Source organism: Podarcis filfolensis, assembly GCF_964270895.1.
Source record: "Podarcis filfolensis genome assembly, chromosome: 4".
Classification (NCBI taxonomy): domain Eukaryota; kingdom Metazoa; phylum Chordata; class Lepidosauria; order Squamata; family Lacertidae; genus Podarcis; species Podarcis filfolensis.
The window spans coordinates 57784699-57807035 of record NC_139607.1 but is presented as its reverse complement, the minus strand read 5'-3'; the positions used below and the strand labels follow the sequence as shown (position 1 = coordinate 57807035).

The 22337-nt window shown below is 38.1% G+C and overlaps 2 long non-coding RNA genes across 7 annotated transcripts in view; one reads left to right on the top strand and one right to left on the bottom strand.

Moving 5' to 3' along the window:
- The window catches only part of LOC310761459, a 228222-nt gene extending 218625 nt beyond the window's left edge, over positions 1–9597 (top strand). For all 6 annotated transcript variants that reach the window (XR_014547501.1, XR_014547502.1, XR_014547503.1 and 3 more), the window contains one exon: positions 8136–9597. This is a non-coding gene — a long non-coding RNA (uncharacterized lncRNA). The remainder of the gene's footprint in view (positions 1–8135) is intronic.
- Positions 1781–4429, bottom strand: LOC310761461. Its single transcript, XR_014547508.1, has 2 exons — positions 2570–4429; positions 1781–1996 (listed from the first exon to the last, which is right to left on the bottom strand). It is a non-coding gene; the product is annotated as an uncharacterized lncRNA (long non-coding RNA).
- Positions 9598–22337: the final 12740 nt, after the last annotated feature.

Sequence of the window (22337 nt, the reverse complement as noted above, 5' to 3'; positions counted from 1 at the left end):
TGTGTACTGTCTCACAAATTAAAACATTTCATAATGCTATAAATATGCATTTAACTTAATTATGAGTGTGGAAAAAATGCACTGAAAAGGGTGTGCATAATTTGAAGCCTTGTAGTTCTTACTGCAACAGATGTGGAATACAGCAGATTTTGTTTCCTCTAATAATCTGTTTGGTGCTGTTTTATAACAATTATTACACGGAGACAATTAGTTTCATTTTACAGCGATAAAACTGTCAGTGGCTGGGGGTTGATTGGATTTACATTTTAACCAATAAGGCATATTTCAAAAATAAGTGCCCAAATAAATATTGAAAACAATGATTGTAATTGTATGTTGCAACTGTTATTCTATCAAACCTAATTACTTTTCAAAATACATTTTACACAGCTCTTTTCCAAAGGCTATCTTTTATCCTTCACTGACTCCTGCAAAATGCTGATGTTAAGGAGAGTTAAATACCAGCACAAGAGCTCTGTTCCAAGTCAAAAATGAAATCCAGCGTGCTGGCCAAGTTCCATTGTAAACCACCCTAAGAAAGACCAGAAAAGCGCTTACAATATTGTTAATGGAATATTTCCCCTTTTATTTTCCTCAGTAGCATTATTGCATTAAGAACCGTGTGACAGAAAACCATGGAGATGCAGAATAAATAACCATAATGTATCAAAAGCAGACAAAGGTGTGATTGATCTGTCTGGAATTGGCAGACTCTTTCGCTGTGTCAGGCTGTTTCTTTGATCAATGAAGGTATAGCCTCTGACCCTTAAAATCAATGGAATTGATTGAAAGGGAAAAGAGAGTAAACCATGAGAATGCAGGATGGGCTTTAACCTTCACTGTGTAGAAAGGTTTGAAATATTAATTTTATGCATGTACTTAATACCTAAAACATTATGTATGATTGTTTAAAGCATTCCCTTGGTCTTAGTAAAGGAACTAGCCTTCTAACAAAGCCATAGATTGTGATTACAATCTTGAGTATTTCCGCCCTTACAGAGCATTGTTTGTAAAATATTTGTGCTTCTACCCTCACAAATAAGATGGCATTTTGCTGCTTTTGGAGACGGATCATGCAGATGTTTCTGAATACAGAAACACCATAATCGCTCACCCTTCCTTTGTAAGCTTCTTGTGAGCATACCTGTCTTCACTGCAGCACCAGCAATATCAAATAGTCCCTATACAACCTCATGCTTTTGAATTTTGTAAGGAAGTGGAAACAAATAAGAAATATACAAAGGTTAGAGAAACCTTTGTTCAAAACATGTAAAAGAAGGAACCGTCTTTGCCTGACAACTTGCTGTACTACATTCTCAGAAAATACTGCAGCAGACATTTTTAGTATATGAAAGTTAGGGCTGTTAAAGAGACAAAGGAATAATAAAGCATTTTATAAATATATTCTACTGCTGAAATTTATGCAATAGCATTATGATCAGCAATAATTCATTTCAAGTACAAAGTAAACACTGATGTTTTCCATCCTCATTAAACAATCAATTTCTTTATTATTGATGTATCATGTTTCTGTATCATGCCATTTTTTCAGATGAGATTTAAAATAATCAAAGAATATATATATATATGCATTGAACAATGAAAAGAGAATACATAAAAACATTCAAAGCTAGCACACCATTTCACCTCAATAGAATGTTGTTTAACAAAAGCATTCAAGGTTGTCTTTTGGTTGGTTGGGAGATTAAGAGTGTCACAAATAATGATGGATCCTTTAATTTGCATATGTTGGTATTAAACAAGAATTAACACAGTGATGTTTAAAGTAATTTAGACTACATTTATTTGAGCTGTGCTAATTGAAAGAAAGCAAAAGGAAAAATGTAGTTAAACAGCTTCCTCTTGTGTGAAGAATTTTCTTCCACACATGTACAGAGTTGTTAGATCACTGATATACCTGTTTGAACAATTGTTTTCTGTTATGTTTCATCTCCACAATTTCATATGACTTGAGTGTGTTGTGTGCATGTTTAACCTGCAACGGTAAAGATAGAAAAATCAGAGAACACAAGAGAAGAATAGGAGTAGGACAAAAGTGTCAACATGGGCAAACTGAACAAATTTCCCCCCTCAGTCATCTCAAGCCATGATTCTTTCAAAGCATGTATTACCTTGTTCCGCAGAATAATGATGCATTTTAAGAACAGTTAGGCAACGAATTAGCATGCATACACAGTCAATGACTCACTCTTTCTAAATTATAAATCTCTATTTGATCCTCATAAAGGTAAGATAGACGTCTTTTTAAATTAATATTTATTTCTACATAGCTTCTTAAAAGCAAACTACAAAAGTAAAATACTATATGTACTCAGTGTCTCTTGCCATCAGTTTATTTGTACTGGCCTTGCATAATTTCTACTATGAAAGTCTTTCAAAGCATACATAGTCTCAAAAGCCAAAGATCTCACATTTATAATTTCCTTTCTAAAGAAACCCCCAGTCTTCAGCTCCAAGATAATGCATTTTTCTCATGCTTTACTTTCTTTGCTATGGTATTTATTTCTTCAAAACCGGGAAAGAAAGAAAAAAGATAATTGCACATAACCTTCAAATTTAAAGCCTATCCCACCGTTTCATGTATTCTGGCACCTGACAGCCTTCTATCTCGAGGTCTTTGTCACTCCTTCTTTCTAGACCCCCCATTTCAAAGAAGAGATGGAATATCACCTCTGTTTTGGTAGCTGCAGCAATGGCTGCTCTCATTTTGCCTCTTCATGTGGAAACTGTGTGTTTCTAGTCTGGCAGCCAGTGCTGTCCCCTTGTGGATGATGAGAACAATTTTGAGGCTTACATATGTCATGCTGTTCGACAAGCTGAATGGCATGCCTGTTAAGTTTTTCATCATCTTTATGAAATTCATACTCATCTCATTGAAATGCTATTTCCCCCCCACCCCTTAACCTCTAAAGGACAGGACCATAGATTCATTCTCTGTCTCCTACCACTCTCAGTAGCAAGGATATGAAACTGAACTCATTTGCTAGTGGTCATATGCTAGCAGTCATGTTGTCAATCTAGACTAATTTGTAACTGTGAAACTGAATGTGCTACTTGGTAAATGAATATTTTCTAAACACACAGTTTTCTTATTACCTTACATGAACTCCACATACACACACCCCCGGCATAGAATAATTACCACAGACATTTGCTCTTATGTAATCCTATTTGCTGTCAATAGAGCAATAAAACTGTTTTCCAGCCATGTTCCTAACCATGTTTATTTGTAAATAAGTGCCATTGAAATCATGAATTTAATCCCAATAACTGTACATAGGTTTGCAGCTTATTTCAGGCAGTATTGTCTGTATATAAGCCACAGTTCAAGAACACCATGTCTAAGAATATGTATGTATGTATGTATGTATGTATGTATGTATAGATACACACAGAGAGACAGAGAGAGAGAGTGTGTGTATCTTTAAATCCTATCACTTTGGTGCAATTTATTTCAGTTAGTCTGCAATCCTATCCATACTTTCCTGGGCCTTAGCCCTTCATGATATTAGCCACAATCAAGGGGAAGGTAAATTCATTGAAACCCAGTGAGACAACCATACAATGGAAGGCTTCCAGTGCTATTTTTCTATTCATTTCAGTGTCCACTGGCCATTGCTACCCCATTGGCCCAATGCTTAGACCTGAAAGGCCCAAATCCAGGCTTAGATATGGTCAGTCATGACTGACTATTGATTCCAGTGTGTCCACACTAAGCATGTCTTAGTCTGGAGCTAACCTATTGTCTTATATAGTCTGGATCCAACCCATTGTACCAGCATCCTAGTGCAGTTATGGTCTTAAAATCGGTTCCATTGCTTTGTGGATGTATAAGGGGAGTTTAATTAAGAGGCTTGTGAAGGACAAGACATAATGATGGAGGAAGTTGAGTTAATAGAAATAATTTGTTCAATGTACTGCATATACACCACGATCCCATCTGAGATTCGTTTTCCTCACTAAGAATATGACAGCATTTATATAGCAAAGGTAGAAATGCATGCAAGGAATTTATTTTTATTTCTATCCAATAATAATACCCACAATTACTTCCCACAACATTAAATGTGATCATGAAATATGGCCATCATGTGCTGAATCTTCTGTAATATCTAAAGGTTCATCTTTCCCCCTAGGGGTTCATAACATAAAATATACTTGCCATGTATGTACAAAGGGAACTGTAGGGTTTATTTATTTATTTCCTTCTGAAAGGAATAGTCAGTGAAAAACAAACGCTGCTGTTATTTACTAAAGTCTTTAAGCAGAGATGCTGTGACTTATGAACTGAACAGATCCCCAAATGGTCAATGGTTGGAAATATATTTTTCAGCTAAGTTGCTCAGTCAAACCTTCTTTGGTAGAACATGTGGATGTCCTTGTGTCAAAGTCCTGCACAAAGTGGATGAAAGTTGGAGGGAAATATTATTTTATACATGTTCAATGGAGAGCAGTGACTGGCTCCAGTCTAATTCTGCAAGTCCCTTCACATTTGTAATCTTCAAAGAAATTGCTGTTTAATGTTAGTAACATTCTTTGATCCACCCTGGCTTTTCCACAGGCATAATCACAGGCATATCTATATAAATGAAGAGACATATGGGAAAGAAGGTGTGTTAACTCAACATTACTAGTTCACCACACTTTCATGGCAACATTATTAACAAAACTTTAAAAAAAAAGCCTGCTTATGCTCCCCTTTATAAAGTAAGGTGACTGAGCACTTAGGGATGACCAAGGGTTAATTATTAGAAAACTGGAATCGGGAAAAACCTTAAACCTGGGTCTGTGACAGCTGTAATTGAGCTGATTGATTACGACATCTCAGCTATTGATTTAATCTAGTCTGCATTCCCCACTGGCTCTAAAGGTGCCCCAGATGAAGTCCTGAGCACTTGAACCTGGATATTCTCCCAAGTCACAGCCTGGGTATAAAATTACAAAATGTTTAGCCATTTTCTTCCTTGTTTGCTTCATGCTTTTTATTCAAGTGCTTCTAAATACTCTGTAGATGAATATTTTTAACCACTGATGAGTTCTTGTAGTTTGCAGGACACACCACTCACTTGTAAACATAATAACCTGCCGTGCCCCCCGACAGCAGTACAGCAGTTTACTAGGGTAAAAAAGGGGGCAGACCAAATGCTGGAAGGAGCAACCAAAAAAGAAAGTAGTAATAAAAGTAAAATAAAAAATAATAATGATGAATTCTAGCAAAAGTAGACCCACAAGCTCAATTTGATGCATATTACTCCAAGGAAGTCTCACTGTGTTCCGTGAGCTTTATTCCTACCAATGTGCCTAGGAATAAGCCCCACTGTCACATTAAGGCTTAATTCTGAGTAAACATCTATAGGTTTGCAATGGCCAATCTAATATATGCGCAGCTCTAGGAAGTCAGTATAGGTCGCAGACAGTTGATAGCAGTACATAGTCACACTGTAGGTGTTGTCGGTTTTTTAAAAATAAAAAAGTAAACCAGTTAATTGAATGCCACAATCCTGTCATTTTTATCAGTTTTCCAAATCTGATTTCAATCCTTCATTTGTTGGGCTATGTCTGGTGTGGTTTCATGCCTTGCAAATTTTTGTGGTCTTGCCTGCCTTTTTGTCTGTTGTTGTTGTTGTTGTTGTTGTTGTTGTTGTTGTTGTTGTTGTTGTTGTTTCACCCCACCCATCTGGCTGGGGTTTCCCAGCCACTCTGGGGAACTGCTTCTTAACTATCTTTCTTGGGGTGGGGGTTAAAAGTGTTGATGGTATTAATTGATGCACAATCTTCTTTAGGGGTCATATACTAACGCTTGCTTCTTTTCTCTGTTGTAGTTTTTCGTATTTTAATATGAATGTTGTGCAGATTGAGGCCCTTCATGCTGCCTGTCCACTTAGCTTGCCCAGTCCCTACTTTAGTTGGCACTGCATGCTGGGATCTGCCTGTTTGCTGAAAGCTGAGAGACTTTTTCCTCTTGGGGACAGAGTACTGTACTCTGTTTCTTACATGAATTCTGTACTTTAAATCATATTGACATAGTGTTCCTTTTTCACAGAACTAAGTGCACAACACATATTTAAAATTTACCAAGTGTTAAGACAGAGCAAGTCAAAGCACATTAAATAACTGCATTATGAAACTAGCATGGCACACATTTTCTGCATCTCAGCTAGTAAACCTTTTGCTGAGATTTACAGAGTATCTGTGGTCAAATATCTCCATATGTATGTGGACAGATATACAATGATAAATAATGCTCGAATAAAAAAAGCCTGCACCGTTGTAGTGCTTTTGTGCAATACAGTATAGCTGTTATTCTTTTGTTCTCTTTCTCCCTCGCTCCCTCCCTCTCTCACACATACACACACAGCGACAGACACTCAGTCACTTTGTTTTTTGAAGTCTAGAACTGCCCCTTCCTATTACAGATTGTAAACCCAGAAGCTTTCTGCTTTATCATCATATTAGTGACTCGGTATCAGGCAGTAATTTGGAGGGGCGGGGGGAATAAATCACCATTCCTATTAGGTGACAGCCTGACTCGTTTTTTCTATTTTTTTAATGCAGAGATTCTCATTAGGATGAAAATTATTAATTTTCATTAGTTTTGTTTAAAATGCCGAGATGAAACGTTGCAACCTTGTAGCTTGGGAGAGAGGTGATGTGCACACTGGAAGAATCGTTTCCACTCATGAATTCAGCACAGGGGAAAGGCGGCGGGTGGGGTGGGGGTGGGGGGAGAATGAAGGCGTAGAATAAATTCTAAGTCTGTTAAAGAATTGCTGGCATTATTTCTCCTTACATCACGTGTGTGTGAGAGAGCCGAGCTTGTCTGCTCTTCCTGAGAGAGAAGACCGAGGATGAACGTCTGTGCACAGTCTGTTTCCACAACTGCATTTGGAGATCTGTCTTATTGATTAGGGGGGAGAAAGGGGTGGGAATAGGACGGGGAGGGGAGGGGAGGACCGTCAGGCTCCTGGCTTATTGCAGCGCAAGACATTTTCTTCCGGAAAGATGTCAAACAACTGAGATACAGCTACAGAGGAAGTAGAAAGGTGGGAAAAATAAGAAGAGGGACCTGTTTAGAAGAAATGAAGGCATTTCTTATGAGTGTACTGGGGCTGCTGCTGCTGCTTCTTTTTTCCCCTTCTCCTCCTTCCTTCCTTCCTCTTGCAACATCTGACCCGCAAGGCTGGAGTCACAGCGTCATGCAAATGTTGCAGCCCAGCAGGTCTGGCAGAGGGCGGATGCTGGAGAGAGAGTTAATGTAAATGACGAGTGCAGGGAAAAATCCAGCCGCTGCCACCCCCTCCACATGCAGCCGCTCTGAGTCAGCATCCGACGTTTCGCCTTGCCTTTGTGTGCGCGCGTGTGTGTGCGTGTTTTGTCTGTGCAGCTGCGTGTGCATGTCTGTCTGAGTGTATGTAAGTGAGCATGTCCGTCTGAGTGTGTGTGTGTGCGCGCGCGCCCGCGCGCGCGCGCGCATATTCATGGGAGGTAAAACCCAGTCAGTCAGTGAGAAGCAAAGGTACGTTGGAGAGCAGCTGAAATCTGACTGATTTCCATCTACTGAGCATCAGATGTATTCCCTAAGGAGGATGGGTCTATGTGATGGGGGGGCGGTGTAATTATGTTAATGTCATATTTACAGAGGGGCTAGATTTTTCTTCCTAATTTCTTGGTTTGGAAGCTATGGTCAAAAATTGCTTTAGAAAATCATCTTACAGTTCTAACAAAAAGCATGATAATTAATTTTTCCCCCAAATGTCTAAAAATTACGGGGCTTCTGGTGATTTGTTTAACTCTTTCGTGCCTGAGGCATAACAGTTCGAAGTCTACTGCAGAGCAAATGACAAAGAAAGGGTTTGATTGTGACATGATATTCTTTCCTCGGTCAAAATATTTAAAGTACTCCAACATGTACTGAATCTAGAAGTGACATTCTGTTAAATGGGGTGAGGGGCAAGGGATAATGAAACTACCTAGGAAGGAGGGGGTGTCAATTAATAAATATTTTCTTCCAGTTATTTTTTTGTGTGTAGTTTATCAGCTTGTTCTGCAACTTGAGATACTAATTATTTTGATTACTGTTGTTTTCTCTCTCCACTTTCTTTTTCCCTTTAAAGCTGAGCTGCATCATGAAGAAAGACAGGAATGAGTTATATACACCAGTCTCTGCCTCAGTGGCCAGGATCTTTATGGCTGCTGATTCTTTGGCTCTGGGTTCATCTGCCGAACATCATGGATCTGTTCCTAAAAGTAGACATTTTCTTTTCCATTCTACAATTGAGACTCAGATGCCGAAGGAGAGAGAGTGAATCTTTTCCGCATTGTTGTTGTGCCATTAAAAGTCTTGGACTTTAAAAGCAAAAAGTGATTGGGGAAAATACCTTCTTTCCCGCCTGCTAACTGTATGAAGAATATTTTTTGAAAGTTCAAACGTGGTTCAACCGACTCGGGACCAAGAATGACAAGTTAGCTCAAAGTCATTGTGTTCTGCAGTTTAGGATGTGGAAAGTAAATCTGCATTCAAAAGTCAGGTGCTTTTTCATATTAGTAGAGAGATACATATTCAATAAAAGAAAGAAGGGGGGAAACATAAGTGATACCCAAGGGGCATTCTTGGTCTAAAATGGCTTTAAGGTGCAGAATGTTTTAGGGCCCACTGTAAATATGGTAGTGAAGATATAATGCTGAACTGTTTAATCTTTGTCTAAGCCACTGGAAAAAATAGGAGAGTGTTTAAAAGTCTGTTTGAAACAGATGTAACCTGCTTTTAGCTTTCTGTTCTTACTTCTTTTGCATGCACAACTTTGATAGCCTTTATAAATGGGAGGGTTTATTAAATAAATAAATAAATCTCAATAATATCTTGCTCATGCAACTGAAGGTCTGTTTTGTCAGTGTTAGTGTTGCCTCTTTTTGTTATATCTTCTGCACTTGCTGAAAGAGATACTTTCTAAAACAACAACAAAGCCCAATCTGATTAATTGAAGAAGAATTCGACTGGATCTTATCGGACTTTTCCTAGTCCCTGAGACCCTAACTTGTGAGGTTTTTTAGTAACAATCACAAGTCAGGCTCTTGGGACCTAGGCGGAGGGGAACCAGCAACTTTGGACTTTAATGATTAACTTTCCACGATATTAGCAGCATAAAAAGAGATATTTGTTGATGGGGGAGGTATGTGATGTTTTGGCCCACAGAGAAATGCATTGTGCAGAATAGAGATGGCAACGTGCTGTGTTACAGGTTCATATATTCAAACAGCTGTACTGTACTCTTTAATGTTTTGAATTAATGTTGGGCCTTCATTCAAGTGCTGGAGAATAAAGCATCCCTGTGATTAGATAATGAAACTGTGCTTGACTCGTTTGCCATTTCCACACTGAGGCCTAGCAAACCAGTATCTTCCCCCTCCCACCTATAAAGTTTTGATGCAAGTGTATAGATAGGTGTTTGCCTGTCCTGTCATTTTGTTCCAATGTTTTAAATGCTCTCATCTCTGTTTCTTTAATTGTAACCAGCATCACAGCATTCTATAGCACTTCCATAGTTTTACTATAACATAAAGCTAATATCAAATGTATTGTTTTCCCTTGTGATTATTTAACTCAAAATTAGTTAACACAATTTTGTTCTGCAAAGACATAGATGCTTTACAAGTTGTTAGCATAGCACTGAAAAGAGCTAAAATATACTGGGATTGATTTCTTCACATACAGCCTTCATTTCCATACAGTCCTTGAGGCTTTTTCAATTTCCTGTATTATCTTTCCCATCCTCTACTGTGAAAAATTCAAACTTTGCAGTCTGAAACAAAGGCATTGCACATCACAAGCATTCAAACAATTCCCCATTTTGGATTATATTCCAGCTACAGCTGATTTCCCACCCCCCTGCCCCCAGTGTGTGGGAGGAACTGTTGTACTGTCAGCATCAACACTGTTATTACAATACATTGTTCTTATATTGCAGAATAATTGTATAGTCATTTTTTTTTAAAGTCACCGCCCCAAATGTTATAAATAAATAGGGTCTTGTTCCCTCCCCCCCGGGAAACACATTTTTGGCAAAGGCGTGGCACATTCATTTTTTGGCAACAATAAGTTTTTGCAAATTCTTTTTTAATCACATGTTTATATACTTGATCCAGCTGTGATCTAGCAGTATTAAACTAAAGGACTATGTATGTAATCAGAAAGATGTCTCCAAATAAATAGTATTGCAGGCAAAACCAGTTCATCATAATAAATGTGTGGTGCTCATTTTGACACACACTAATTAAAGCTGAAATAATGTATATATTTCACTTGAATGAAGATTTTCCAGTTACAATAAGATAAATGGAAGGGCAAAAATCTTTATATTCTATCATTGCTCCCATGCAACCTCTGCTGGTTTGATTTTGGCCCAGTAAAATCCATGGTAATACTATATGAATCCAGTTGATGTTACATTTGCACAAACAGTTGCTCTACCCACCTTTGAAGGAATACAGGAGCATAAATTCAATATGTTGCTCATAGGTTGATTGAGAATAACCATTGTTTCAGGCCAAAGTAAGTCTAGCTGAGTTGCCCTCCATTGTGAGCCAAAGTGTGAAGTTCATTAAGAAGGGGCTCTGTGGAGAGCACATGTATGTGCAAAAGGTCTTGGGTTCAGCCCCTGGCATCTAGGTAGATTTGGAAAAGACTGGAGAGCTGCCAGTCATTGCAGTGCTAACCAATGTTCTGACCTGGCGTAAGGCAATTTTCTATGTTCCTACATAAGAATAAATAAGTTGCAGCATATGATGTCCAGTGGTGTAAAAGATGGGAAATTGGAGATGGGTGGGTGGTAGGAATGGACATCCCAGACATTTATTTCAAAGAAAGAGCTATATTTACTAAAGTTATTGAGTCTTTTAAGGACCTCCCTTCCTCTAGCATGTGAAGGAGGTGATAATGAGGCCTCCAAGTTTTCTTGTGACAGATTAGCAGAGAGGAGGTTAAGACATGGGGAAGGGCTATAGCTCAGTGATAGAACATCTGCTTTGCATGCAGAAACCCCCAGGTTCCAATTCCTAAAGTCTCTAGGTAGGGCTAGAAACCACTCCAGGCTGAAATGCTGCCAAGCTGCTACTGGTCAGTGTAGATGATACTAAGCTAGATGGACCAATTTTCTGACACTATATTTCCTATGTTCATATGCTCCTGGAGAATGAAGGAATAAATCAAGCAGAGTTTGGGTACTTCTGATCTTTTCTTTGACAGGGTTCCTACTTCACACTGGCTGTTTAAACACTTGCACATGTTTGCAAGTTTGCACTTCTAATTAAAGGCTAAAATTTCCATTTCAGGCAATCCTTTGTTAAAGCTCATTGTGTTTTACAAGTTGGACCTAGGCAGTCATAAGTAAGCACTGCTGAGTTCAGTGGAGTCTACTTCCAAGTAACTGTGTCCTGGGTTGCAGTCATACTCCTAGTCAATGAATGTGTGAGATTCCCTAATAAACTGGATATAGTGCTATGTACTGCTGCTATTTGGGGGCGCATGTGTCAGGATATTTGTCCTTCCAGGATAGTTCTCCAGTATCGCAGGCAGTGGGTTTGTGTGTGGGTGGGTTTTTTTTTGCATTGTTTACTCACTGATTCTTTCAGCTGCAGATGCCAGGAATGAATCTTGGAGCTTTTGCACTCAAAGCATGTGTTATATCACTGAGTAATAAATGGATGGAACTCTGGCTGATCTTTTCAATAACAGCCAAAGTAGATACTTAGTAGATACTGCATCTCACAACAGATTTTAAAAAAACAAGAACTTTATAATAACTTGCTTTCCGTGGATACAGTAATCAATGGCCACACATGGAATTGCCCACAGGAGTTTCCCTTTCTTTCTTTCTTTCTTTCTTTCTTTCTTTCTTTTCCAATAGAGAAGCAGGTCCATGTGTGTGGATATGGTAGTGTGGTGTGGTGATCCCACAAACTCTGGCAAGGGAATGTGACAAAATGCTCTGAGGATGAGTGAGTGGCACTTGTCTCACTGGGAAGATGGGTCCAGACTAGGGGGAAGGGCCTTCCACATTTGTAGTTGTTGACTCTGGTGATTGTTGAGCACATTAGTACACATGATCCTACATTAGGAAGGTAACATACAAACCATCCCTAAGGATCTTTCTAGATCTCCACAGGAATGATATTGTTAGGAGCAGGAGTTTTTTTCAGTCAGAACTTGCCAGAACCTTTCAGGTGAGCACTCGTTATACGACACACAGCAGAGAAGGAACATTGGGGGTTTTTTTGCCATTCAGCATGGTCAGAAATGGAAAGATACCTACATCTTCTTTTCCCATCACACCAAAATACAACTCAAGACTATAAGGACATGTGACATTGTCATGTACTTACTGAATCCATCATATGGTTCAGCATGAAGGTTTTTTTGTTTTTGTTTTGGTAATTCAAAGATTTGGCTTATCAGCAGCAAATTTGTTGATGAATTATAGGTAAACATGAATAGCTATGTGTATATGTGTCTTTTTCAATGCTTTTTTCTATTCGTGTAATATTGTACAGTACAATATGGTATAATCAGCTCCTGCTACAGCTAGTGACTCTATAAAAAAAGCAACCTCTTGCAGCACCAAGAGACACAATGATGTGTGATGCATACAAAAAAGGAGTGATATTAACAATTTGATGAATTCCTAGTTGGGAGACCAGATTGAGCCAGACGCATACATTAATGGCTGTCTTCTGCTGGTGTGAGCTGTGCTCAGTGCGGTGGAAATGAAAGATCACCTAGTCTCCCTGATACCAGCTTATTTGTACATTTTAATTTTAAAAAGGAAAACCATTGTTTTACATACATCTCTTAACCCTTCCATGACTTTCTCTTCCCTCCTAGATTGTGTTCTAATCAACTGTCAGTTTTGAATGCTATTTAGCAATTTCCCAACAAACATCAGTCCAAACGATAAAAATAAAAATGAGGGGAATAGCAAGTGATCTTGTGTCTGTCATGTTCAGTTGGATTATCATTATTATGACAATCATGCTTTAAGTTTGAATTGTCATATGGATGCACGCATTTCCCCAAATGTCATTTTAAGTCATAACAACAAGTTTCATATATTTCACAATATAAAATGCATTTACAACACTTGCTTAGGATAACCTTACTGAAGGTTTTTAATTAAAACTCAAAGGCATTAACACTTTGCAGCTCAATCCTAATCATGTTTACTCAGAAGTAAGTTTTATTGCATTCTGTAGGACTTACTCCGAAATCAGAGGGGTTGGGATTGGAGGCGGCAATTGAGTAAGACCCACTGAAGTCCCTAGAGTCACTTCTCAGTAGACATGGTTAGGATTCCACTGTTTCATTATTTGATTCCCTTTTTACTTAGAAAACAAAAGGATCATATAAAGTTGCTTATTATGACACTGCAAAAGCCAAATACTGTAAGAATAAGCTAGTATTAAATATAATCCAACCAGAGTTAAGCAACTCTATGTCCTAGTCATTTTAGTATGACAGTTTTAAGTATATGTTTAATTTTTATTTATATATTTACAGGCTCTGTACTATGCTTTTAAACAAAACCCTCAACAAGATATAAACAAGATATCCATTCCATAAAACCTTTTAAAACACATAGCAATGAAAAACAAGAACATTTAAATTTCCTCATAAGGGGTTTAGAAATAGGAGTGAACACTAAAATGGGCAAATTTGCTGATCAACCAAATTGTTCAAGGTGGATTGTGAGGAGCTCTAAAAAGGGCATTAAAATGGCAAATATGATTCCATGTAAGCAAGTGTGAAGTGATGCATTGGGGAGAAAAAAATCTTGACTTTGCATATATGCTTATGAGGTCAGAAATGATAACTGACCAGGAAAGAGATATTGGGGCCATGGTGGATAGCTCAATAAAAATGTCAACCCAGTGTACATCAGCTATGGAAAAGCTGAATTTCATGTTAGGGATCATTAGCACAAATAAAACAGTCAATATAATATTGCTGTTATGCAAATATATAGTGCAACTGCATTTGGAATGCTGTTCAGCTTCCGGTTGCTGTACTACAGAAAGGGCATCGTAGAGCTGGAAAACATTCGGAAAAGGGGGGACTGGAACAGCTTCCCAGTGTGGGAACTTAAAACACGAGGGTTTTTCATTTAGAAAAAAAGGTGATTAAGGGGTACAAGAAAGAGGTGTATACAATTATTGGAGAGAAATAAATTTTTCTTCCTGTCTCATAATACCAGAAGCCGGGTGCATCCAATGAAACTGATTGTTGGAAGATCTGGAACACACAATTAAAGTATTTCATATAATTAAATTATGGAATTAAATTATGGAGTTTACTTTCACAAGGTGCAGTGATTGCCAAACCCGTCTTAAAACTACCCATAACTATTTCATGAAGGGTAAGGCTATAAGTGGTTACTAGCCATGGTAGCTGTATACTAGCTCCAGTATGCCTCTGAATACCAGTTACTGGAGACCACAAGTGGGTAAAGTGCTGATGTGCTCATGTCCTGCTTGTAATAGGCATCTCATTGGCCACTGTGAGAACAGCATGCTTGACTAGATGAGCCTTCAGACTGATACAGTGGGGCTCTTCCTATGCTCTTATGCCACTTTGTTAATTATGGCATCCTGGTTGGATGTGCTTTTATATGCAAATGGATACAGCACTTCAGAACAGACCTTCATGGATTCCAGGTTCTGTTTCCTTGAGTTCACATCCAGGAAACATCTCGCCACATGAAACAGCTATGCTGAATGACATTGTGTAGATGTGGTGGTGCAGTAAGTTTCCTTCAACAACATCACAAGCACAGAGTATGACTGCAGATGTGTTTTTTACCTGTGTTAGGTCACATTCATTGTGAGTCTTATGATCCCTGTACTCCAGAGGTTCGTCCTGTTGCTTCATCACCCTCAGTTCCTCTGAGACATTTCTGCAGCTCAGCTGGAGCACTTGGGAGTGGTTGCCTTGACCTCATCCCCTCTTTGCGGGCAGTGAGGTCCAAGAGGATTACTGGCCCAAGCTGTTAGAAATTCCCTTAACATCCTCAGGTTGCATTAGCCATTGAGGACAGACCATCAACATTTGTGCCCAGACAGCCATAATGTCAAACTTAACCAAGTAATGATCAGTCCATGACAACAGAGTAACATATGTGTCCTCCATCCAAAGATCATTATTCCCTATTTGAGAACGCAAACGTGCCGTGACGGCTGGTAACATTAACCCTGCCATATTGCAACCCCTTACAGATGATTGCAGTCAGTAAGTGCACTGGGACAAGAAAGGCAAGCAACTTTCAATGTGCCAAATGCCAGAAGCAAATTATAAGTAAAGGTGAGGATCCAAAAGCAATGTCTTATCAACATTCTTCTTCTTCTTCCATAGTATACATTTAGGACAGACTCTGGTGAAACATTTTAAATTTATCATCTATGTGCATCAAGACATTTCTTCAATAACAGTTTTCTTGATGTGCCATGATTCCTTTGCTCTGAATCAGTGCATGGCTTAACAGTCAGCATCATTAGCAGGACACTTTTTGCTTATTTTAATAGGTTGAATATAGAAAAAAGTGAAATTAAATAAATATTAAGATGATGATTTCATCTTTCTCTTTCAACCCTCATACCCAGTTTAAAACTTATGGAATCGATCTTGCAAATTTTGTTTTGAATCTTATCTCATGAGCCTTTAAAATTGGACAAAGCTGTATTGGAACTTTTGAATGAATGTTTGCTTGTTTGTTTGTTTTAAAAAAGAATTGGCTTCCTTGCTTTTGTTACTGCTTGTTGGGAATTAAATATTGTCGTCTAATAATAGTCAATAAGGACACAATGCAGGCTTCAACAGCATATCCATCCTATTGTGTATGAAATAAATCACTTTTGTTTTCCTCTTCCCCTTGTAATAAATGTGATGTTTTATAACAATTTATTTGAAAGCAACAGGTTTGCAGCTCAGTCTAAAGATAATTAAAAAAACAAATGCATTTGGTTGAATCAAAATTAGTCCCATTGACATAAGTGAGAGTAAATTGCATTGACTTCCCCAGAACTTGCATCCTTATTCCATATATCATTGTATCTGCCTACAATGTCAATATAATATTGTCACAATGCTGCTGTTTGTTCACAGAATGATGGTGCAGCATCAAGCCACAAGTTTTGGCTTTAAAATACGATGAAACTCAAGTGTCTTGGTACAAGTTGTTGACTCGGGGCTAGTTTTGTTGGGTGCTATACTTTCACATCTGTTGTATTCTGAGTGATGGGCCCAGGAGACAAAACTTCTGTTCTTCAGAAAGAGTTCAACTGCTTTAAAATAAGCTTGGACTATGAAAAAGCACTAACAATGTGCAAATCTCATTTGTTTAGTAACTTTAATAGATTCCCCATCATAATACATTGCTTTGACAAAGTATATAACAAAATAGTGCCTTTAATCAAACACTGGACGCTGAAAGAATTGGATAGTGTTGGTTCAAAGAGTGGACAGGAAAAGAGGTTCTATTATTATTATTTAATTCAATTTGCCTAGTGGGATCCCTACTGTTAGTCAAAACCCAGTATGTGTCTAAGTACATTGACTGTAGTCTTCCTCACAGAAAAAGTAGGCTTAGCATTCGTAAATTTTCTTCAGGGTGGTTTCTGATCTAGGCAAGCATTTTGTTGGGGGATTACACTGCAATCTGTTCCCCATCCCCTCCTCCCTCACTTGTAGCCTTTTCAACTTCTTCAAAGAACTGGAAGAAAGTGGATTCTTTTATTAATGGCAGAAAACAAACCGACTGCTGGACTTCCGTGCCAGCACTCACATAATGCAGCAGGGTGGGAACTGTAACAAAGAAATCCTGAATGCACTAAAACATATAGTGAAACCCTATTTAAATTCACTGGTGGAGCTTAGAGTATACAATGAGAGGAAAGTTTAAAGTAGGATTTAAACAGGGACATAAAAGGAAAATATACTTCATTTAAGGGAAGCATTTCCTTTAAAAGGTCAGTTCAGGGGTTGGATTTCAAATATCGACAGTATCCCCTACCTGAATGAATTTTTCAAGAAACTAGATGGTAGATATTTGAATCATAACTAGCTGGGTTAATGTTCATATCACTTGTGTAACTAGCTTGTATACTTCTGGAAGTAGTTTGTGGCAAGATGTTTCTCATATTCGAAATCCTAGTGAGAGGTGCACATAGGCGCAGTTTTATGGTATTATTTGTCCATCCTTCCTTCGTTCCTTCCTTCCTGGTTAGTTTTTTTCTCTCTTGCCTTTTACAAGTTTCTTGATGGATGGCAATTATTTATTAATACAAGATTATATAAATGGAGAATTGAGCATTTTCCCCAGCATAGTCAGAATAGAATCCTACAGTAAATTAACACCAGCTTATTACACTAGTAAACTATTTGTATCTGGCTTCTCCTCTTTTGTTCTCTACTCAAAACAATGACTTGTCCACACCACAATGGATTTTTCCATTGGTGGTGGCAGGTCTTGCACCTCCTGTTTGTGGGAAGCCTTCATTGCAATGAATGAAAAAGTGGCCAAAGATTTCAAATCATGATTTTATGGAACAAAACAAGAAACCTTGATGGATTCTAGGTTTTCATGGTGGTCCCAGAAAAATCAAGATAGTTTGAAGGTATGCCATTCTTCCACTGCCACCTTCTGAACTGTGAATCAGACACACAGAGAAGGTCCTCAGATTACAAGCATAGAGTCCAGGTTGGCTCATGTGAGACGAGGCAGTCCTTGAGGTATGGGGGTCCTCAGCTGCATAAAGCTTGATAGGACAAAACCAGCATTTTTAATTGAGCCTGGAAACAAATCGGTGGCCAGTGCAATCATTCCTTAATTGGTGTTCCATGCTTGAATGGTTCTGCCCCAGTCAACAATCTGACCACCAAATTCTGCACCAGCTGCAGTTTTTCAACTGAATACGATATCCAGTTTACTTATATGTGCTGTCATTTTTATCCGTTTTTCTTCCTGTTTGCACGTATGTCAAAATTTGTAGTGCATCAACTGAATACATATATTTCAACATAATTAACATTAGCTGATGTTTTCTTTTCCTTTTTAATCGAGAGACCTGAAACAAAAAAGAAACACGAAAAAACAAAACAAATCAAAAATATGTCTTCTCCATAAACTAAAGCTTTCTCCAGAAACAGTGCTAACTTTTTATTAGCAGCCCAATCCTGTGCATGTTTCCTGTGCACGAGGTAAGTCCCACTGAGTTCACTGAGATTTGTTCTTTAGTAAACGTGCATAGATGATTGTATTTTTGCTTTGGCTTTCAAGGGTCATTCACAGTCAACCTTTTTATTGGTATTTTAGAGGTGGCTTTGGTAATTATTGTATTTTGTATTGTTAAATTATAGATTTGCTATCCACTTTGGGTTCCCCTTGAGAGTAAAGATGAGATATAAACCCACTGAAATAAATAAATCTACAAATCAATTCATTGTAATGTATTTTGTGCAGTTGCTATAACTAATGAAATCCTAAACTTTCAGTTACTTTTTTACAATACTTTAATTCATTTTCAGTTATTTAACAGTAATCAGTTGCCATTCTGAACATATTAAATAGATGTATACATATAGTGGAAGAGCTAATAATTTTCATTCTTTTTTTGGTTCTTTTAAAAATCCAAATTAACAGAACGATGATTTATAGAGAACATCCTGGGGAAAACTCTGAAATCATAATGTACTGGAGTTACAAATACAGAGTATGTTAAAGCATATTGTCTTCTCTCTTATAATAACGGTTAATTCAACTATTTCACAATGAAAGGATGTAAAATATTAACACAAAACTAGTCTAAAACATATGGAGAAGAAGAAAAATTATTTCGCTCAGTCTTCACAGCTCAGCATGGACAGGATTATTATTATTATTATTATTATTATTATTATTATTATTATTATTATTATTAACAAATGGAATTCTAGCTCAAGAACTCATAAGCAAAGTGTCCAAAAGCTGAGCCAACTCACCAAAGTCAACCATATTATGAGAGGAACTACACTGTACCACTCTTCAGTGAGAGTGAGCCATGAAGAGAAGATAATTTTTAGGTGGTATTTAAGCTTTACTCAGAGTTAGAGCCATTTAAATTAATGATCTGAATTTAGTTCATTTTAGTGGGTGTACTCTGAGTAATGCTTAGCTGAATACCACACTCTACTTCCAGATCTCCACTGGGAATTCAAAACAGCTGCTGTGAGGAAGGGGCAGTGTGGGAAGGGGAGAGCATATCTGTAGTGCTCTGCTACCACATCACAAAATTGTTCCCTGCACATGCCATGTCCTTTTATAATTGTATTTTAAATTGTTGTCCCATTTTATCTTCACAACAGCCCTGTATGGTTAGACTGCAAGATAGACTTGTTGAAGATTATTCAATTGACTTGATGACTGTTCAGGAATTACATTCCTCCTCAAAAGGTGTTTCAGATTTTGGTTAGATGTTATTTGAACTAGTTATAAATGTTAACATCTTTAATTCACTGTGGACCCATAAGCCACATAAGTTAAAAGTATGTGGATACAACCAGATTCAGTCTTGTTGAAGTCAGTGGATACAAATGCATTTACATCCTTATTTTTCTGCCTAATTCGGTTACAGTTATGCAGTAGGCTAGGAATGTTTGAAACCTGATTTCTGGCATAATACAAGTGAAAAAGGATTCGTAAAGTCTACTGCTTTTCTGCTTAGTCTGGTGTAAGGGTGTTTTTTCAACATATAAAAAATATCTCCCTCAGAAGTGCCGAACCCTTTCCCTCCCAGTGCTTGTTTCTTTTCTCTGATGCTAAGTAAATATCAAGGCCTGCATGTCATCATCTTCTTATCAAGGATGAAAACAAAGTGCCCTCCACCCCAAATCTAAGATAAGCAATTGAAGTTGGTTAAGAAAAGAGATGGCTGCCATCTGCAGACTTTCCAGACACTGCAGCACAGCTCCAGACAGTCACCTGAGTATTACTGCTTTGTCTCAACTATAAATCACAGTCTGGTAATGGCCTAGGCCGACACCTTGACATTTTCAAGAAGAGTAAAAGACCTGATTGGAATGGAAATCAATTTCATTTCACAAATCTTCTGATGCTACTTCAGACCCTTTCTCGTTCTTTTTCTGTTTCTTTCAGGATCTTGTGGTTTCGGGAAAAGATTGGTTGCACTCTGGAGCATTTCACTTATTTAAATACATATTACACTGCCAGAAAGCTATACACCATCTAGAGCCTAACTGCACAGACATGTGAGGAAGGCTATCCCAAGCATGCTTTCCTTTGAAACCTTACTGAAGCTCAAGAACTGACAGCTTTTAACAAATCCTTCCTTCCTTCACTTCCTTCTTTTGTCCTTAAAGGTAATCCTGGGCTGACCCTACCATTAGCCAGAGTGAGGAAATTGCCTCAGGTGGAGGATGAAGGGAGCAAAGAGCAGCAATAATGTGCTGGGGAAAAGAGCAGTGCTTGCCAAGCAGCCTCCTCTCTACCTGCTACGATAGTGTGCTTCTCTCGGGGCAGTGGAGGGCCCTGTCTCATCACCAGTATTGAAGGGAGATTCAGATGCCAATCTTGTCAGCTATACGGAACTGGGAAAGCAAAATGTCTTGGGTCACCCCTGAGAGGTGTTATTCAGAGATGTCCAAGGCCAGTTGGCGATAATAATGCTGTTGTCCTGTAGGAAGCAGGAGATTGTAGACTCCTAATTTTGAAGAAGCCTTCCTTCTTCATTGTTCAGGTTGTAGGGATTGTCATGGTAGCTTCCCTCAACTCAAGATGAAAATGGAATCAGATCTAGACATACACTTCGTACTATACAGTCGTACCTCAGAAGTCGAACAGAATCCATTCCAAAAGTCCGTTTGACTTCCAAAACGCGGCTTCTGAATGTTTGAAAACCAGAAGATTCACTTCTGGTTTTTGATCGTTCGGGAGCTGAAACGTCGGGAGCTGAAATGAAAGTAGATATTCTAAATAAACAAACAGCCCCTTCAGCTAGCGATAGGGAAGAAATTCTGTTTGGCTTGCATTTTACTGTGAATCAACATAATAGGAACTTCATAAAACAATACACAAACACATTTTGAAATTTTCATGTATCCAAATTTTGTGATGCAGTTACCTAGCCCAAAATGTACACAAGATTGTGTATTAGGAAGAAGTGTATACAAAAATGCATTCTATTAGGATAAATTGCTTGCTAAAATGTGTATAATAAGAGAAAGTGTGCATGCAAATTGCTTATATTAGGAAGAATGTGCTTTAAAATTCTGATAATTTTTGTGAAGGCTCTTTTTAAAAATTGCAAACTGTTGTGGGAATGTAAACTGAGCCTGATAGGAAAATGAGAAACTGAAATTGATAGATTCATCCATTCAACTGATGCCAAACATGGTGACTCACTCCTTAGCAAATAGATAAATAAAAAGAAGCTTCAGATGATGCCAAGTGCAATGACTCACCTCTTAGCAGATTGCTAGGAGAACATAAAGTTGGAGATGTAGCATCTGCATTGCCTCCTGGGCAGAATTTAACCTGCTAATTTCAACCTATAAATAGCTTGGACTCAGCATACCTTAGAAACTCCTTCTTTGCAATGTCCCATCACAAGATCTATTACGATGATTGATTATTCCACCACATTTCGGCAGCAAGGGCATGTAGAGTGGCATCTTCAGTGACTGCTTCACAGCTACCCAACTAGGTAGGTATCACATAAGAAGGTCCTTTTCCTGGCAGCCAATTATTAGTCTTCTTGTTATAGTTGAGGGAGGAGATTCCTCAGCAGTGAGATTGGGTAAGCTGTCAGGCACATACATTGAGTTTGGAGCTAAGAAAAGAATATGTTAAATATAACAGGTCTCTTGTTATATGGGTCACTATAGCATAAAGACAAATAACTTATAGGGGCCTTTCATATATTTACTTTAGGAACTGTTTAACTGCAGAGATTGTGCTATAATAAGATCACATATTGCTGCTACTCTGAAGGGTCACTGCATGCCAGGATGTATACAAGGTATAGTTTCTGCTTTACACTTTGTTGCATATATATCAAAGGAGAATTAAAATAATGGCTGTTAGCTAAATAATAATATGTGCTTCCTATTAACAGACATTGGTTCCTTTTGTTTTGTTTGGGCAGAGACAGAAGAGAGTCCTCCATTTGTTTGGCTCTTTACAGAGCCGTCTGAGTCAGAATTTCTTACACAAACAGAACTGATACTCAGTCAGGAAGTGAATTTTCAAGCCTCTGGCTACCATTTCTAGCTTTGCACC